The following is a 20,993-nucleotide window of genomic DNA, read 5'->3' on the forward strand; positions in this document are numbered from 1 at the left end:
GGTCATCAACTGATCCCATACCAGTTGGCTAGTATAGCCCTAGGCCAGAGCGCCTATATCAGTGTTCATGCATGATATTTATCAGTGATCCTAGGTTTATTTATGAAGATAGTGGCATTATTTTACAATACTATTGACTGTGATGCAAGTGTTTTCGCCTTCAGGGACCATATAAGGGACAGGTTAGATAGTGTGTCTTTCTAACCTAACCTACAAGTAGGACCCCTATATGCTCCCTTCATCCCCTGCCTTAGGGCATCCCCTCTGTGTAGCCTTGCTCCCCCTACCACGTAAGGGGATCAAGCTCATACCAGAGTATTTTATCGCTTCTCTGTCCTCCCTAAGGGAATGATCCCCCCTTAGGGTTGCGTCCGAGAATGAGGAACGGCTAGTCCTTCCTCTATTGCTGGGGCTAGGTCTCCGACCTTCCCTGCAATAGCGATACGTCTTCCATCCTTCCTAGTTCAGGGTGTAACATCCCTGCTCTAGGTTAGGTTTTGGAGGGGTTAGTTCTGTACCTTGCTGAAACGATACCCATGCACCGTTTTCAGACAGGCTGCCTTACCTTAGGCTAGGGAGTGTCCTCCCTTCCTTGGTGGCCGCTCTGGTACAGAACCTCCTCCACAGAAGACCCTTCTCTTCTCCCCTCCCCACCTATCTCTTGTATGGCCTAGCCTATACTTAGGTTAGTCTATACCCATCTGTCCCCTGTCCTACAACTCCTCCTTAGGGTGGAGTGATAGGGCTACCTTGAGCTCCTGTGTGCAGTCCGCTCTGGTACATATAACCTTCATAGTGTCCTATGGGGTTAACCACTGGATGCATTCTGTCTACAGGGGTTCTCCCCCCTCTTGGGTGTTCCCTGCCCTCCCTTGGGCCCCCTTAGCTCCCGGTCCTCTGCAGCCCCTGCTTCTGGGTGATAGGGCTAGCCTCTATCATGGGTACACCCTCTCAGGTGGGATGCCTTGGGGTCCGTGGCCGGACCCCTACATCCCCCCCTTCTGTCTCTTTCACTATCCTGGTGCCGGTCCCTTGCCGCCTCTACTTTCGGTGATACCCACCTCCTACCTTGGTGACTTACCCCTTGCCCTCTGGGCCGTCAGTCCTCCGTGTGCCGGGGGACTTCCACCTGCCGCCGGCTTCTAGCCGATGGCCTTCCCTCTTTCCTCATAGCTTCAGTCGTCCGTCCACCGGCTGGCCCCCGGAGTGCCGGCATCCGCTGCCGGCAGTCCAGTTCTGCTATAACCATCCTTGTTCCCGTCACCAATCCGGCAACCTCCGGCTGCCGGAGCCGCCGCTCCCCGCTGGTGTGCCGCCGCTGTGCCGGCGGCCGCCACCCTGGTATTACTCTTGACTTCTATATTGTCTTCCCTAATGCCAGAAACTGCTGGAGCGGCCTCCGGCGTGCCGGCGGTCTGCCGGAGCCTTCCGGAGGCGTCAAGGTAACTTGCACCCCCTTCTACTATCTTTCATCTGATGTTGATAGCCCTACATCGCAACCAGATGGTTTGATTACATAATGGATAGGTATTGCCTTACCGTTCCATTAGTAACCATGCTGTCTTCTTGCATATCACAGATTTCCAGCATGCTACGTGTATCTTAGCACGGCCGGTTACCGGAAACCGTTACCCTATGGGATCTTCTACGTTCCCAATCCTTGGGTTTGAGTGGCCTCAGTCCCAGTTCTATATCCTTGGCAATCCCCACTAGAATTCCCACTGCCTTCACTGCATGCTATGCTGAATTCTGCCCTGTGTCCTCGGTCACAACAAATTGCCTACGGATAAGGTTACGGTAACCGGCCGGGCGGGTTACACGGAGTATGTGTCTATCTCCTTCTTTTCCGCCCACTCTCTGAACGTCATAGTATTTCTACCACTGAATATTAGGTTAAAGATTAATCACTTAATACTTAACCTTAAAATAGAAGTCATCCTTATGACTCCCCTATACTCATGTCCTCTTTCTCTTACAGGAGGAGTACATGAAGTGCGACCATAGCTTCTGTGGAGTGAAGCGCCCGCACTTTTATGGGCACACGGTGTGTAGGACTCACGCCCCTTGTGCAAACAAAAAAGGTGATCTGAAGTTCTGGGACCCACTGAACTGTACGGTCTACCAGGCGTTCAATAACCCTCCCTCAGCGGAGGTTAGGGACGCTTCTCGAGAGAAGCTATGCAAATGGGTGCGTGGCTTCCAGAAGAACGCCACTGGACCGTACCTTGCCACCGAAGACTTGAGGGCCTTACTGTTCCCAAAGGCATCCCCAGACTCTGTGGTCCCCAAGGATCAGATCCCCACTGTCCAGATCACGGTGGAACCCGATGTTGTCATGGCTCAGTCCATGCACGAGTGTCGCCTGGATACCGACAACGCGGATTATATGTCGGAAGTGTCGGAGACAACGGAGAGGAACCTCATGGCCGAAGAATTGGACTATGAGTAGGACCAAGTGGAATACGCTGGGTCGGAGCAAGAGGTCGCTCCGCCTTCCACCACCACCCCAACTCCTACACCGACGGAAGTATCACTCCCGTCTACCTCCGCCACCCCGGACCCCATCCCAACCAGCGCCCAGGAGATGTTTCGGACGCTCGAAGCCATCATGGACAAGAAACTCCGTGAGACACACGAATACATCAGGACCATGGGAAGTTCCAAGGAGCCGAAAAGGAATTCGGTTAAGGACCTCCCTGCATGCTTGCACGCCAACCCCTGGAGGTCTGCCGAGCATATGCCGATCGCAACGGGCAGGATCTTCATCAGTGAGAAGGTCGGCTCGGTTGTCCTGGAAGAAGTGGAATTCTTCCCAAGTTTTGAGGCTTACCCGGACTGTTACGTCCGGCTTCGATCCGAACCTGCCTCTAAAGAAGAGACCAAACCTAAGGAGGTGATAGTGTTCGATCTCCCGAAGGCCCAGGCTATGATGGCCAACACCCTTAAAAGTAGGGGTTTTACCTGCTCAAAGCTTCCGGCGTTGAGCAAGAAGCACCCTACCTACGTCGCACCAGATGATGCGATCCTCCCCTTCATGGAAAAGGCCTTCGCAGCGGTACACAGGGCAGTGGAAGAAGGGAAACCTTGCTCTGCACTGGAGGAGTGCAGACCCTTCTCCTTGGTCACTCCCCCCGATGCTCGACACTGGAAGGATGTCCAACATACTTTCGTGGTGGGAAAACTAGATCCTGACGTTGCTGGACGTCAGTTTAACGGAGACCTCCCGAAACTTAATGACCACCTCCTTCGTCGGGAACAAGATACGAAAGAAAGGCTTGCCGCATCCATGTCCCTCCAGGTCCAGCTTGACGTCATGGCCGGTGACACTAGAGTCCCCGCCCACTACATGGTGCTCGCCGAGACGCATCTGGCGACTGTAGTCAAGGACTTACACAGCTTCATGAAGGCTCGGAGAGCCTGTCGTGAATTCGTGTTCTCAAGTGCCACAGTGAGACACGAACCCCGGAGGCTGATTTCCTCCAACATCTGGGGTAAACACCTCTTTCCCTCTGATCTGGTGAAAGAGATTACCGACAAGGCCGCCACGGAGAACAGGAACCTTCTTCACAAGTGGGGCATGTCGAAGAAAAGGAAATCCTCTCAGGACGACGGCCCTCAACCTAGGAGGAGATCCTCCAAGGCGAAACCCTAACAACGTCGACAGAGACGGCAGTTTCCGGGACCCGCTACTCCCCAAGTGGCTGCTCAGCCACAACAGACCTTTCAGCTGGTCACCCAACCGGTCTTGCCCCAATCACCGGTTTTCACCCCTGCCTTTGAGCAACAGACAACTACCTTTCGTCCCAAAGGTTGAGGCTCAAGCAGAGGTGCAGGCAAGAGACGCATCTCGCCGTCCCTCCAGAGGCAGAGGAGGAAGGGGAGCTAGCGGCCGAGGCAGTAAACCCTCGGGACACCAGAAGCAATGAAGTGCTTCCGGTGGGAGGAAGACTCCGCCAATTCCAGGACCGTTGGACCTTCGATCCCTGGGCACACAGCATCATCAAGAAGGGTCTAGGCTGGAGTTGGACTCAACCACCCCCAACCTTCCAGCAATTCTTCCAACAATATACCCCCCTTCTGGAAGAATATGTCCTAGATCTCTTGAACAAGAAGGTGATTCGGAGGGTAAAGTCAACGAGGTTCCAAGGGAGACTGTTTTGCGTCCCCAAGAAGGAATCCGACAAGCTCAGAGTCATTCTACACTTATCCCCTCTCAACAAGTTCATAGCGAACAACAAGTTCAAGATGCTGACTCTTCATCAGATAAGGACCCCTCTGCCTCAAGGTTCCTACACGGTCTCCATAGACCTGGCGGATGCCTATTGGTACATTCCAATGAACCATCACGCTTCCTCCTACCTAGGATTTCGACTCCAAAAGGAAAAGCTACGCCTTCAGGGCCATGCCCTTCGGCCTCAACGTGGCCCCTCGGATCTTCACAAAGCTGGCAGACGCCATCGTTCTACAGCTACGCCTCCGAGACGTCCAGGTGATGGCCTACCTCGACGACTGGCTAGCCTGGGCTCCATCGCCCGAGGATTGTTTAGAATCCTGCAACAAAGTCACCCAGTTCCTAGAACACCTGGGATTCAAGATAAACGCGAAGAAATCTCGCCTCTCTCCAGCTCAAAGGTTCCAATGGCTAAGAACCCAGTGGAACCTTCAGTCACACCGCCTTTCCATCCCCCAGAAGAAAAGGAAGGAAATAGCAGGGTCTGTCAAGCGACTGCTAAAATCCAAACGGATCTCAAGTCGTCAGCAGGAACGAGTTCTAGGCTCTCTACAGTTGGCCTCAGTGACAAACCCAGTGCTACGTGCACAGCTAAAGGATGCCGCGGGAGTCTGGAGACGTTCCGCATCCATCGCTCGAAGAGACCTCAAGAGACGGCTCCTAAACAGACTTCGGCTGCTCCTCAAGCCGTGGTCGGAAGCAAAAGCCCTGAAAAGGTCCATTCCTTTTTAACACCCACCTCCATCACTCAACATCCACACGGATGCTTCGCTGGAGGGTTGGGGAGGTCACTCCCACCAAAAATAGGCTCAAGGCACATGGTCTCCCCTATTCAAGACGTTTCACATCAACATCTTGGAGGCCATGGCGGTCCTTCTAACGCTGAAGAAACTCTCCCCGCCTCCCTCGATCCATATTCGTCTATCCCTAGACAACTTGGTGGTAGTTCGATGTCTCAATCGCCAAGGCTCAAGATCGCCCCAGATAATCAGGTGCTTCTGACAATCTTCCGTCTGGCAGAGAAAAAGAAATGGCACCTGTCTGCAGTTCACCTACAAGGATCCCGCAACGTGACGGCGGACGCTCTATCCCGGACAAGTCCGATAGAGTCGGAATGGTCTCTAGACGCAAGATCATTCTCCTTCATCTCTCACCAAGTCCCAGAACTTCAGACCGATCTCTTCGCGACGAGTGACAATATTCAACTTCCTCGATATGTAGCCCCGTCCGAGGACCCAAAGGCAGAAGCAGTGGACGCCATGTCACTGGACTGGAACAGATGGTCCAAGATCTACCTGTTCCCTCCCACCAACCTTCTGCTGAAAGTCCTCTCCAAGCGGAGAACCTTCAAAGGGACAGCGGCCCTAGTGGCTCCCAAGTGGCCCCGGAGCAATTGGTACCCCCTGGTCCTAGAGCTGCAGCCCACTCTGATCCCTCTCCCGGGACCAGTACTCTCCCAGCAAGTAGAGAAGTCGACTGTCTTCGCTTCATCATCGAAAATCAAGGACCTTCATCTCATGATTTTCTCTCCCTAGCCGCGAAGAAAAGGTTTGGGATCTTGAAGAAAAGTCTAGACTTCCTCGAGGAATACAAGACCGAATCCACACGACGGCAATACGAATCATCCTGGAGAAAATGGGTCTCATTCGTCAAGGCAAAAATCCTACGGAAATCACCATTGATTTTTGCATGTCCTTCTTTATTCACCTTCACGGACAGGGCTTGGCAGCCAACAAGATTTCTACTTGCAAATCGGCCTTGACTAGACCACTAATGTATACCTTCCAGATTGATCTGTCCAACAACATCTTCAATAAACTCCATTTTGCCTCCAACTTGGACAATGATTCGTGCCCTCTCAAGGATCTGACTCAGAAAGTTATCTTTCTTTTTGCTCTTGCTTAAGGACTCCGAGTCAGCGAAATAGTGGCATTATCAAGGGACGAGGGCCACATCCTGTTTACAGATTCAGGTGACCTTACCCTCTTCCCGGATCCGACGTTTCTCGCCAAAAACGAATTACCCACCAAAAGATGGGGCCTTTGGAGAATATGCCCCCTGAAAGAAGATGCCTCTCTATGTCCAGTAGAGAGCCTCAAGGTCTATCTTCATAGAACTTCGGACTTTGGTGGAGGCCAACTCTTTAAAGGAGAAACTTCGGACAGCGACCTGTCACTGTAACAACTAAGAGCGAAAATCACCTACTTCATTCGCAGAGCGGATCCTGACAGTTCACCCGCCGGTCATGATCCTAGAAAAGTTGCATCGTCTCTGAATTTCTTTCAAAGTATGGATTTCGAAAGTCTTAAGAGTTTCACAGGCTGGAAATCCTCGCGTGTTTTCTTCAAACATTATGCGAAACAAGTGCACGAAGTCAAACATTTGTGGCTGCCGCAGGTAGTGTTATGAAACCTGCACCTAACACTGCATAGAACAGTGAGTTACTTGGGACTCTAACTCCTCGGGTGCCTATGTTGACCCTTGCGTGATACGTAGTGATTTCAAAAACACTTAGTGCTTTTTCATAGACTGTTCTTCTCCCAGGTGAAATGTCATAGTCGTCACATGAGTGCCACATGCCTAGAGCATGATGTGTTTTATTTTAATAGACTGACGTTCTTCTGGAACGAGTGCCTACTAATAATTTGAAATTCCCTTTCAGATTCAAGAGCAAGTCTTTCATGACTATGTACATTATAATTTATTGTAAATAACTTTTACAATTTTATTGCATTTCCTTAACATGTTCTGCAATGGTGAAATAAAATTTTTCTTTTATTACTTGTGGGTCTCAATCCGCTCCTACTTATACTATGAAATACATGACTGTCATAGTTTTATTATCCCCTTCCTCTTATGTCGATGAAGATGACTAAGGGTTCAACCCTTATCATATACTCACTTCTGCAATGTAATATTCCTACTCGAATACTTACTTACATCATACCATAGAGACCAGACGACTCTATTCACATACAGTGCCTAACCACCACTTGTCTGCCTTTGTGAATGTTCCTATATGAATGCCAACCATTCAGTCTTGTCTCCGAGTTCTTCATGTTCTCCCAGCAAGGTGAGTAGCCCTTCGATGACCACTTTGATTTTCGGCATGGTCCGTTGGGACTTCACTGCCAGGGGGGGGCAGGAAGTTTCTTCCCATCGGTTCTCTTATTGAGGTTACTATGCTTATCCTGTCAAAGCCCTAGGCACTTCCACTACAAGGGGAAAATCTACCACGATACATTGATTCTCTGGTACTCTTCCATCAGGACGCCATGGCTTGAGCCCAAAAAACGGATTTTGAGCGAAGCGAAAAATCTATTTTTGGGTGAGATAGCCATGGCGTCCTGATGGACCCTCCCTGCTACTTCATTCAGTTTGTCAGGTCCCACCCTGCGCTGCTGTATCATGGTGATCGGCAAGCAACTGGCTTCAGGATGAGAACGGACGTGGCGTCATCTAGCGGTGGCGCCCGTTTGTTTACGTCTCGAGTACCAAAAGTAGCCACGGACGGGATTAGCTGTGGAACAGCTCCCCAGCTATTCTCTGTCCCTCCATATCGAAGTGTTAACTCTGTATGGGGTGCAGATAGCTATGTGGCGCGTTAATACATGCGTCCCCTGTTGATATACGATGTCTTAAAGGGAAACCTTTAGGATACTCGCTCCAGAAGTTAGAATTCTGTGATAACCTGTGTTTAATTCTCTGGGAATATCTTAGTAGTTATATACCCAAGGAAGCTACCAAAAAGGAACCTTCCATCAGGACGCCATGGCTATCTCACCCAAAAATAGATTTTTCGCTTCGCTCAAAATCCGTTTTCTAACCTAACCTACATGTAGGACCCCTATATGCTCCCTTCACCCCCTGCCTTAGGGCATCCCCTCTGTGTAGCCTTGCTCCCCCTACCACGTAAGGGGATCAAGCTTATATCAGAGTATCTATCGCTTCTCTGTCCTCCCTAAGGGAATGATCCCCCCTTAGGGTTGCATCCGAGAATGAGGAACGGCATGTCCTTCCTCTATTGCTGGGGCTAGGTTTCCGACCTTTCCTGCAATAGCGATACGTCTTCCATCCTTCCTAGTTCAGGGTGTAACATCCCTGCTTTAGGTTAGGCTTGGGGGGAGTTAGTTATGTGCCTTGCTGAAACGATACCCATGCTCCGTTCTCAGACAGGCTGCCTTACCTTAGGCTAGGGAGCGTCGTCCCTTCCTTGGTGGCCGCTTTGGTACAGAGCCTCCTCCATAGAAGACCCTACTTCTCCCCTCCCCTCCTATCTCTTGTATGGCCTAGCCTATACTTAGGTTAGTCTATACCCATCTGTCCCCTGTCCTACAACTCCTCCTTAGGGTGGAGTGATAGGGCTACCTTGAGCTCCTGTGTGCAGTCCGCTCTGGTACATATACCCTTCATAGTGTCCTATTGGGTTAGCCACTGGATGCGTTTTGTCCGCAGGGGTTCTTCCCCCCTCTTGGGTGTTCCCTAGCCCTCCCTTGGGCTACCCTGGCTCCCGGCCGTCTTCGGCTCCTGCCTCTGGGTGATAGGGCTAGCCTCTATCATGGGTACACCCACTCAGGTGGGATGTCTCGGGGTCCGTGTCCGTACCCCTACATCCCTCCTTCTGTCTCTTTCACTATCCTGCTGCCGGTCCCTTGCCGCCTCCCCTGTAGGTGATACCCACCTCCCACCCTTGGTGACACATCCTTGCCCCCTGGGCCGTCAGTCCTCTGTGTGCCGGGAACTGCCGCCTCCCGTCGGCGTCCAGCCGATAGCCTTCCCTCATACCTCATAGCTTCGGTCGTCCATCCCTCGGTACGGCCCCCGGAGTTCCGGCATCCACTGCCGGCAGTCTGGTTCTGCTATAGCCCTTTCCTTGTCCCTGTCACCAAGCCGGCAACCTTCGGCTGCCGGAGCCGCCGCTTCCCGCCGGGGTGCCGCCGCTTCCCGCCGGGGTGCCGCCGCTTCCCGCCGGGGTGCCGCCGCTTCCCGCCGGGGTGCCGCCGCTTCCCGCCGGGGTGCCGCCGCTTCCCGCCGGGGTGCCGCCGCTTCCCGCCGGGGTGCCGCCGCTTCCCGCCGGGGTGCCGCCGCTTCCCGCCGGGGTGCCGCCGCTTCCCGCCGGGGTGCCGCCGCTTCCCGCCGGCGTGCCGCCGTTGTGCCGCCGTTGTGCCGGCGTGACGCCGTTGTGCCGGCGTGCCGCCGTTGTGCCGGCGGCCGCCATCCTGGTATTACCCCTGACTTATATATTTGTCTTCCCTAATGCCAGAAACTCTGCTGGAGCGGCCTCCGGCGTGCCGTCGTCTGCCGGAGCCTTCCAGAGGCGTCAAAGCGACTTGCACCCCTTCTCCTAGCTATCATCTCATGCTGATAGCCCTACTTTGCAACCAGATGGTTTGACTACATAAATAGATAGGTATTATCTTACTGTTCTATTAATAACCATGCTGTCTTCTTGCATATCACAAATTTCCAGTATGCTGTGTGTATCTTAGCACGGCTGGTTGCCGGAAACCGTTACCCTATGGAATCTTCTACGTTCCCAATTCTATGGTCTGAGTGGCCTCAGTCCCAGTTCTATATCCTTGGCAATTCCTACTAGAATTCCCACTGCCTTCCTGGCATTCTATAAAGAATTTTGCCCTGTGCCCTCGGTCACAAACAAATTGCCTATGGATAAGGTTACAGTAACCAGCCGGGCGGGTTACACGGAGTATGTGTCTATCTCCTTCATTTCCGCCCACTCTCTGAACATCACATTATTTATACCACTTAATATTAAGTTAAAGATTAATCCTTTAATATTTAACTTTAGAATAGAAGTCATTCTTATGACTCCCCCATACTCATATTCTCTTTCTCTTACAGGAGGAGTACGTGAAGTGCGACCACGGCTTCTGTGGAGTGAAGCGCCCGCACTTTTATGGGCACACGGCGTGTAGGACTCACGCCCCTTGTGCCAACAAGAGAGGTGATTTGAAGTTTTGGGACCCGCAGAACTGTACGGTCTGCCAGGACCGCCTGGTCGAGGCGTTTAATAACTCTCCCTCAGCGGAGATTAGGGACGCTTCTCGAGAGAAGCTACGCAAATGGGTGCGTGGCTTCCAGAAGAACGCCACTGGACCATACCTTGCCACTGAAGACTTGAGGGCCTTGCCGTTCCCGAAGGCATCCCCAGACTCTGTGGTCCCCAAGGATCAGATCACCACCGTCCAGATCACGATGGAACCTGATGTAGTCATGGCCCAGTCCATGCACGAGTGTCGCCTGGATACCGATAACGCGGATCGTATGTCGGAGGTGTCAGACACCACGGAGAGGGACCTCATGGCCGAAGAATTGGACTATGAGGAAGATCGAGTGGAATACGCCGAGTCGGAGCAAGAGGTCGCTCCGCCTTCCACTACCCCCCCAACTCCTACACCGACGGAAATATCACTCCCGTCTACCTCCGCCACCCCGGACCCCATCCCATCCAGCGCCCAGGAGATGTTCCGTATGCTTGAAGCTCTTATGGACAAGAATCTCCGTGAAACACACGAATACATCAGGACCATGGGAAGTTCCAAGGAGCCGAAAATGATTTCGGTTAAGGACCTCGCACGACAACCCCTGGAAGTATGCTGAGCACATGCCTATCGCAACGGGCAGGATCTTCATCAGTGAGAAGGTCGGCTCGGTTGCCCTGGAAGAAGTGGAATTCTTCCCGAGTTTTGAGGCTTATCCGGACTGTTACGTCCGGCTTCGATCCGAACCTGCCTCTAAAGAAGAGACCGAACCTAAGGAGGTGATAGTGTTCGATCTCCCGAAGGCCCAGGCTATGCTGGCCAACGCTTTTAAAAGTAGGGGTTTTACCTGCTCAAAGCTTCCGGCGCTGAGCAAGAAGCACCCTACCTACGTCGCACCAGATGATGCGATCCTCCCCTTCACGGAAAAGGCCTTCGCTGTGGTACACAAAGCAGTGGAAGAAGGGAAACCTTGCCCTGCACTGGAGGAGTGCAGACCCTTCTCCCTGATTACTCCCCCCGATGTTCGACACTGGAAAGATGTCCAGCATACTTTCGTGGTGGGAAAACTAGATCCTGACGTTGCTGGACGTCAGTTTAACGAAGACCTCCCGAAACTTAATGACTATCTCCTTCGTCGGGAACAAGACACGAAGGAAAGGCTTGCCGCATCCATGTCCCTCCAGGTACAGCTTGACGTCATGGCCGGTGACACTAGAGTCCCCGACCACTACATGGTGCTCGCCAAAACACATTTGGCGACTGCAGTTAAGGATTTGTACAGCTTCATGAAGGTTCGGAGAGCCTGTCGTGAATTCGTGTTCTCAAGTGCCACAGTGAGACACGAACCCCAGAGGCTGATTTCCTCCAACATCTGGGGTAAGCACCTCTTTCCCTCTGACCTTGTGAAAGAGATCACCAACAAGGCCGCCAATGAGAACAGGAACCTTCTCCACAAGTGGGGCATGTCGAAGAAGAGGAAATCCTCTCAGGACGACGGCCCTCAACCTAAGAGGAAATCCTCCAAGCAAAAACCCCAGCAACGTCAACAGAGATGGCAGTTTCCGGGACCCGCTACTCCCCAAGTGGCAGCTCAGCCACAGCAGACCTTTCAGCTGGTCACCCAACCGGTCTTGTCACAGTCGCCGGTTTTCACCCCTGCTTTCGAGCAACAGACGACTACCTTTCGTCCCAAAGGTAGAGGCTCAAACAGAGGTGCAGGCAGAGATGCATCTCGCCGTCCCTCCAGAGGCAGAGGAGGAAGGGGAGCTAGCGGCCGAGGCAGTAAACCCTCGGGACACCAGAAGCAATGAAGTGCTTCCGGTGGGAGGAAGACTCCGCCAATTCCAGGATCGTTGGACCTTCGATCCTTGGGCACACAGCATCGTCAAGAAAGGTCTAGGCTGGAGTTGGACTCAACCACCCCCAACCTTCCAGCAATTCTTCCAACAATATACCCCCCTTCTGAAAGAATATGTCCTAGATCTCTTGAACAAGAAGGTGATAAGGAGGGTAAAGTCAACCAGGTTCTAAGGGAGACTGTTTTGCGTCCCCAAGAAGGACTTCGACAAGCTCAAAGTCATTCTAGACTTATCCCCTCTCAACAAGTTCATAGCGAACAACAAGTTCAAGATGCTGACTCTTCAACAGATAAGGACCCTTCTGCCTCAAGGTTCCTACGCGGTCTCCATAGACCTGGCGGATGCCTATTGGCACGTTCCAGTGAACAACCACGCTTCCTCCTACCTAGGATTTCGACTCCAAAGGAAAAGCTACGCCTTCAGGGCCATGCCCTTCGGCCTACCTCGATGACTGGCTAGTCTGGGCTCCATCGCCCGAGGATTGTTTAAAATCCTGCAACAAAGTCACCCAGTTCCTAGAACACCTGGGATTTAAGATAAACACGAAGAAATCTCGCCTCTCTCCATCTCAGAAGTTCCAATGGTTAGGAATCCAGTGGAACCTTCAGTCACACCGCCTTTCCATTTCCCAGAAGAAAAGGAAGGAAATAGCAGGGTGTGTCAAGCGACTGCTGAAAACCAAACGGATCTCAAGACGTTAGCAGGAACGAGTTCTAGGCTCTCTACAGTTGGCCTCAGTGACAAACCCAGTGCTACGTGCACAGCTAATGGATGCCGCGGGAGTCTGGAGACGTTCCGCATCCATCGCTCGAAGAGACCTCAAGAGACGGCTCCCAAACAGACTTCGGCTGCTCCTCAAGCTGTGGTAGGAAGCAAAGGCCCTGAAAAGGTCCATCCCTCTTCAACACCCACCTCCATCACTCAACATCCACACTGACGCCTCGTGGGAGGGTTGGGGAGGTCACTCCCACCAAAAACAGGCTCAAGGCACATGGTCTCCCCTATTCAAGACGTTCCACATCAACATCTTGGAGGCCATGGCGGTCCTTCTAACTCTGAAGAAACTCTCCCTCGATCCATATTCGTCTAACCCTAGACAACTCGTTGGTAGTTCGATGTCTCAATCGCCAAGGCTCAAGATCGCCCCAGATAAATCAGGTGCTTCTGACAATCTTCCGTCTGGCAGAAAAGAAGAAATGGCACCTGTCTGCAGTTCACCTACAAGGATTCCGCAACGTGACTGCGGACGCTCTATCTCGGACAAGCCCGATAGAGTCGGAATGGTCTCTAGACGCAAGATCATTCTCCTTCATCTCTCACCAAGTCCTAGAACTTCAGATCGATCTCTTCGCAACGAGCGAAGGCATAAGCAGTGGACGCCATGTCAATGGACTGGAACAGATGGTCCAAGATTTACATGTTCCCTCCCTCCAACCTTCTGCTGAAAGTCCTCTCCAAACTGAGAACCTTCAAAGGAACAGCAGCCCTAGTGGCTCCCAAGTGCCCTCGGAGCAACTGGTACCCCCTAGTCCTGGAGCTACAACCTACGCTGATCCCTCTCCCAGGCCCAGTTCTCTCCCAGCAAGTACAGAAGTCGACTGTCTTCGCTTCATCATTGAAGGTCAGGGACCTTCATCTCATGATTTTCTCTCCCTAGCCGTGAAGAAAAGGTTCGGGATATCGAAGAAGAGTCTCGACTTCCCCGAGGAATACAAGACCGAATCCACACGACGGCAATGCAAATCATCCTGGAGAAAATGGGTCTCATTCGTCAAGGCAAAAAATCCTACGGATATCACCATCGATTTTTGCATGTCCTTTTTCATTCACCTTCATGGACAGGGCTTGGCGGCCAACACGATTTCTACTTGCAAATTGGCCTTGACTAGACCACTGATGTATGCCTTCCAGATTGATCTGTCCAACGACATCTTCAATAAACTGCCGAAGGCATGCGCTCGTCTACGCCCAGCACCCCCACCAAAACCTATCTCCTGGTCCCTGGACAAGGTGCTCCATTTTGCCTCCAACTTGGACAATGATTCGTGCCCTCTCAAGGATCTGACTCAAAAAGTTATTTTTCTTTTTGTTCTTGCCTCAGGAGCCCGAGTCAGCGAAATAGTGGCATCATCAAGGGACGAGGGCCACATTCTGTTTACAGATTCAGGTGACCTTACCCTCTTCCCGGATCCAACGTTTCTCGCCAAAAACGAATTACCCACCAAAAGATGGGGCCCTTGGAGAATATACCCCCTGAAAGAAGATGCCTCTCTATGTCCAGTAGAGAGCCTCAAGGTCTATCTTCGTAGAACTTCGGACTTTGGTGGAGGCCAAGTCTTCAAAGGAGAAACATCGGGCAGCGACCTGTCACTGAAACAACTAAGAGCGAAAATCACCTACTTCATTCGCACAGCGGATCCTGACAATACACCCGCCGGTCATGATCCTAGAAAAGTTGCATCGTCTCTGAATTTCTTTCAGAGTATGGATTTCGAAAGCCTTAAGAGTTTCACAGGCTGGAAATCCTCGCGTGTTTTCTTCAAACATTATGCGAAACAAGTGCATGAAGTCAAACATTTTGTGGTAGCCGCAGGTAGTGTTATGAAACCTGCACCTAACTCTGCATAGAACAGTGAGTTACTTGGGACTCTAACTCCTCGGGTGCCTATGTTGACCCTTGCATGATACGTAGTGATTTCAAAGACACTTAGTGCTTTTTCATATACTGTTCTTCTCCCAGGTGAAATGTCATAGTCGTCACACGAGTGCCGCATGCCTAGAGCATGATGTGTTTCAATTTTAAAGACTGACGTTCCTCTGGAACGAGTGCCTACTAATAATTTGAAATTCTCTTTCAGATTCAAGAGCAAGTCTTTCATTACTATGTACATTATAATTTATTGTAAATTACTTTTACATATTTATTGCATTTAATTAACATATTCTGCAATTGTGAAATAAAATTTCTATTTTATTACTTGTGGGTCTCAATCCGCTCCTACTTATACTATGAAATGCACGACTGTCATAGTTTTATTATCCCCTTCCTCTTATATTCGATGAAGATTACTAAGGATTCAACCCTTATTATATACTCACCTGTGCAATGTAATATTCCTACCCGAATACTTACTTACATCATGCCTTCGAGACCAGACAATTCTCTATTCACATACAGTGCCTAACCACCACTTGTCTGCCCTTGAGAATATTCCTATATGAATCCCAACCATTCAGTCTTGTTTCCGAGTTCTTCATGTTCTCCCAGCAAGGTGGGTAGCCCTTCGATGACCACTTTGATCTTCAGCATGGCCCGTGGGGACTTCACTGCTAGGGGGGCAGGAAGTTCTCTTCCCTACGTTTGTTCTATTAAGATTACTATGCTAACCTGTTCAAAGCCCTCGGCACTTACACTACAAGGGGAAAATCTACCACGATACATTGATTCTCTGGTATTCTTTCACCAGGACGCCATGGCTTGAGCCCAAAAAACGGATTTTGAGCGAAGCAAAAAATCTATATTTGGGTGAGATAGCCATGGCGTCCTGATGGACCCTCCCTGCTACTTCGTCCAGTTTTTTCAGGTCCCACCCTGTCCTGCTGTATCATAGTGATCGGCAAGCAACTGGCTTCAGGATGAGGACGGACGTGACGTCATTTAGCAATGGCGCCCGTTTGTTTACGTCTCGAGTACCAAAAGTAGCCACGAACGAGATTAGCTGTGGAGCGGCTCCCCAGCTATTCTCCGCCCCTACACATCGAAGTGTTAACTCTATGTGGGGTGTAGATAGCTATGTGGCACGTTAATACATGCGTCCCCTGTTGATATACGATATCTTCAAGGGAAACCTTTAGGATACTCGCTCCAGAAGTTAGAATTCTGTGATAACCTGTGGTTAAATTCTCTGGGAATATTTAGTAGTTATATACCCAAGGAAGCTACCAAAAAGGAACCTTCCATCAGGACGCCATGGCTATCTCACCCAAAAATAGATTTTTCGCTTCGCTCAAAATCCGTTTATTATTATTGTTATTATTATTATTATTGTTGTTGTTGTTATTAAAATTATTATTGTTATTATTATTATTATCATTATTATTATTATTATTATTATTATTATTATCATTATTTATTATTATTATTATTATTATTATTACTGTACAGTATACGCAGGGTATCTTGTACTTTGAATTGGTAACCTACGTAGCATATAAGACGGGTTGTGATTGGTTCAAGCGCTTATAGATGACGAATCAGAACTCAAGTTTCGTTATCTAGCCTGTGATTGGTGTTTTGCCCGCATCTCCAACTTCCAGCATCTTTTCGCGGCCATTTTCTCTCCTGTCGTATCGCTGTGTAGACGTTGTTAAGTTTGTGAACTTTAATCTGTGCTGTGCGTGACTGTTTTAAGTTGAACTTTTTGTTGAACTTTCTGTTAAACCCTACTGTACAATGGCTCCCAAGCGTTCTGCTTCTACTAAGGCTGGTAGTGAGCCTAAACGCCACCGAAGGATGATGACGATTGCTGAGAAGGTGACGCTTCTCGATATGTTAAAAGACGGTAGAAGTTACGCGGCCGCAGCCCGCCATTTTGGAATCAATGAATCCACCGTTCGCTATATCAAGAAGGACGAGGCGAACATTAGAAAGACGGCTGCAATCACCTTTAGCATATCAGCGAAGCGAGTCGTTACCACGCGTAATAATCGTACGCATGGAAGGTGCTTCAGTAGTGTGGATTGCTGACTGCCGGAAGAAGAACATAGCCTTGGATACGAACACCATCCGAACAAAGGCTTTGAGCTTGTATGAGAATTTTGCGGCAAAGGAACCTCAAGACGACGATGGCGACCATGCTGAAGAAGATGATGATGTAGATGAACCTCAACCAGGGACATCCACTGATTCCCAGCGTCAGAAACAACGTTTTTCCGCTAGCAAAGGATGGTTCGCAAAGTTTCAGAAACGCTTCGCCCTGAAAAGCGTTTCCCTGCATGGCGAGGCTGCTTCCGCTGACACTGCCGCTGCTGGAACTTACGTGAACCGGACGTTCAAGAATATTATCGCCGAAGGTGGATACAAGTCTTTAATATGGATGAGACCGGCTTGTTTTGGAAGAGAATGCCTATGCGAACTTTCCTGTTCAAAGAAGAAGCCAAAGCCTCTGGCTTTGAGGCATTCAAGGATCGCGTTACCCTTGTGATGTGTGACAATGCTGCTGGATTTTTGCTAAAGCCGGGGCTTATTTATAAGTTGAAAAATCCTCGCGCTTTGAAAAATAAAAATAACAATCTCCTTCCCATGTACTGGATGCATAATCCAAAAGCATGGATTACGAAGATGCTGACCTCCAACTGGTTCCACCAGTGTTTCATCCCGCAAGTCAGCAAATATCTCGTAGAGAAGGGCTTGCCATTCAAGATCCTTCTCCTTATGGATAACGCTGGTGGACACGCAACTGATCTGTCGCATGAGGGCATTCAGGTTGAGTTCCTGCCACCCAACACGACGTCATTAATTCAACCGATGTACCAGGGGGTTATCAGGGTGTTCAAGGCCTTCTACACGAAGAATACCTTGGCGGACCTCGTTGCGTGTGTGGATGCTGCCCAAGATGATGAGGATGAAAATTTTAACTTGAAGGCGTACTAGCGGCAGTACACCATAGCCACGTGCCTGCAGAACATTCAGAAAGCACTGCAAGAGATGAAACCTGCAACCGTGAATGCGAGCTGGAAGAAGTTGTGGCCCCAGATTGTTTACGACGACGAGTGATTTACTCCGTCTGAAATCCAACACTCTGCAATATGCAAATCTGTGCAGTTGGCTGCCATAATTGGAGGTGACGGGTTTGGCGACATGACGACTGAAGACGTCGACGAGTTGTTGGACTGCCATTCCCAGCCACTAACTGACGCAGACCAAGAAGACCTGACGAAATCGGCAAGTGAAGAAGAGAGTGAAACACAGGAAGAGACCCAAGAAAATGTTGAAGAAACGGGCTTAACATTAGAACGGCTTGCCAAGGCCTGCAACCATGCGAAGGAGTTGAAAGAAATGTTGCAAGAGTGGGACGAGGATATGGTTCGGTCTATGCAATTCTGCAACAAGATCGATGAAGACATGACTCCCTACAGGATGCTCTTAGAGCGAAAAAAGAAGCAGCGGCAGCAACTTCCGATCACAATGTTCTTCCAGCCTCGCAAAAAAGAGCCAGTTCCTCCTGTTAGTACGCCTTCGGAAGAAATTGAAGAAGTTTCCCAGGAAAAAGTTGAAGAGGTGTCCCAGGAAAAGACACCTCCGTCTGAAGAGACGTAAAATACTATCATTGGCTGCACAGTAGAAGACATCATCTGCTTCATCATCATCATTTCTACTGTACAGCAAATTCATCGCCATCATCATTCAAGTTTTTCTTGAACTTCTTTCGTAGTGAGTACAGTAACAATCTTTATTTTTTACTTTGATATTCTAACATTTTAATATTTGTGCCTGTTTTAGTTTAGTACTGTATGCATTAAGTTAAAGGGAAGGTTTTAAAAGTCTGAAGAGTATACATGTTGTAACCTATCATATTTTTTTTGTTTAAAATTTACATTTACGTACGTAAAACAATCTCTCTCTCTCTCTCTCTCTCTCTCTCTCTCTCTCTCTCTCTCTCTCTCTCTCTCTCTCTCTCTCTCTCTCTCTCTCTTGTAAATTGTTTTCCTGCTTTGCTACGTACAGTATGTACTGTATGATTTTATATAGATACGGTAAATAATATTTGTAATAACATATTTTCTAAAACCTTTTACTGTAAATATCATTATTTATCACTTTCATCATGCGCGTTAAATGCCTTCTTTGTTCTGAGCGTGGTTGTTTACTGAGCGTACTTTATGACGCCGTCGTTTCAGGCGGCGTCATAAAGAAAAACATTTCATTAGGAAGTCCTAAGAAAAATTAAGTAAAACATTGGTAATAACAAAATCAACATACTGTATAATCAATATAATTGATGCAAAAACTAACCTATACACAGATGTGTACACTAAATGCGTTTGTTTCTTCATTATGGTCAGAGAAACGTAAACAAAACATTGGTTGCCATTTTTTATCGTGCTTTTTGGCGTGTTTAGGAAACGCATGATATAGAATCGCCTTTAATATTTGTGCCTGTTTTAGTTTAGGGTACTGTAGTACATGCATTAAGTGTTCTGTACATTAAAGGGTAGTTTTTTAACAGTACTACGTACAAGGGAAGGTTTTAAAAGTCTGAATATACATGTTAAATAAATAGGTAAATATGGTGTCACTACTTCGCGGATTTTCACCTATCGTGGCCGGGTCTGGAACCTATCTACTGCGATAAACGAGGGTTCACTGTACTGTATATATATTTTTGGGCTCAAGCCATGACGTCCTGATGGAAGGTTCCTTCGGTAGCTTCCTTGGGTATATTAAACTACAAGGATATTCCCAGAGAATTAAACCACAGGTTATCACAGAATTCTAACTTCTGGTGCGAGTATCCTAAAGGTTTCCCTTTAAGACATCGTATATCAACAAGGGACGTATGTATTAACACGCCACATAGCTATCTGCACCCCATATAGAATTAACACTTCGATATGGAAAGGTGGAGAATAACTGGGAAGCCGTTCCACAGTTACACTCATCCGTGGCTACTTTTGGTACTTGAAACGTAAACAAACGGGCGCCATTGCTAAATGACGTCACGTCCGTCCTCATCCTACTGCTTGTAGCACAATGCTCTAGACGGATTTCCCCTTGTGCGATTATCATCGACTTGCATCGCCGTTATGTCTTTACCTTCAGCCTCGCCTTCTTCTGGAAAGTTGAGTACCAGGTCCCAGTATTGTTTAAATAAGCTCTAGCCGTAAAGTAACTTCTACTTTTCGTAATATTTTGTGTTTTGTGGCAGAGCTGTGCTGCTACCGGACACGCCATTTTATGGTGTCGCTGTTCTCTTGCATGCCTTATTTAAATAGCCAGAACAGCCCTTTCCGACCTCTTAATTAATTGATATTATTAGTTATTTAGTCTTCATAGCTAGGAACTTCATATATCGTGTTTTAACGCTCTATTACATGGTCGTCGCTCGACCCCATACTAGATCGCTAGCTTAGCCCCTAGGCTAGATAACCTAGCACTTGTGTTCATGCATGATATATTCCAGTGATCCTAGGTTAAGTTATGAAGATAGTGGCATTATTTATCATACTGTTAACTGTGATGTAAGTGTTTTCGCCTTCAGGGACCATATAGGGGACCGGTTTGATTGCGTTCCTTTCTAACCTAACCTAAATGTAGGAACCCCTATATGCTCCCTACATCCCCTGCCTATGGGCATTCCCTCTGCGTGGCCAGGCTTCCCCTTCTATATAGGGGAATCTTGTCCACAATCAGAGTATTTATCGCTTTCTCTGTCTACCCTAAGGGAATTATCCCCCCTTAGGGTTGCGACCGAGAAAGAGGAACGGCTCTGCCCTTCCTCAGTTGCTTATGGTTGGGTTACTCATCCCTCCCTGCAACTTGCGATGTGTCTTTCAGCCTACCTAGCCTAGGACTTAACACTCCTTATCTAGGTTAGGCTGTACTTTTATAGTTTGAGACGGTACTCTTGCACCATTCTCATTCTGGTTACCTACCCTAGGCTAGGGAGCATTCTCCCTTTCCTTGGTGGCCGTTCTTGTACAGAGCCTCCTCTATGAAAGACTCCCTCTTCTTCTCCCTCCCCACCTATCCCTTTGGTGTAGGCTAGCCTATACATAGGCTTGCCTATGCACATCTGTCCCTAGTCCTACAACTCCTCACTTGGGTGGAGTGATAGGGCTATCTTGCTCTCCTGCTGAGCAGGCCGCTCTGGTACACATACCCTTCATAGCGTCCTATGG

The sequence above is a fragment of the Palaemon carinicauda genome, chromosome 11 (genome assembly GCF_036898095.1).
Source record: "Palaemon carinicauda isolate YSFRI2023 chromosome 11, ASM3689809v2, whole genome shotgun sequence".
Classification (NCBI taxonomy): Eukaryota; Metazoa; Arthropoda; class Malacostraca; order Decapoda; family Palaemonidae; genus Palaemon; species Palaemon carinicauda.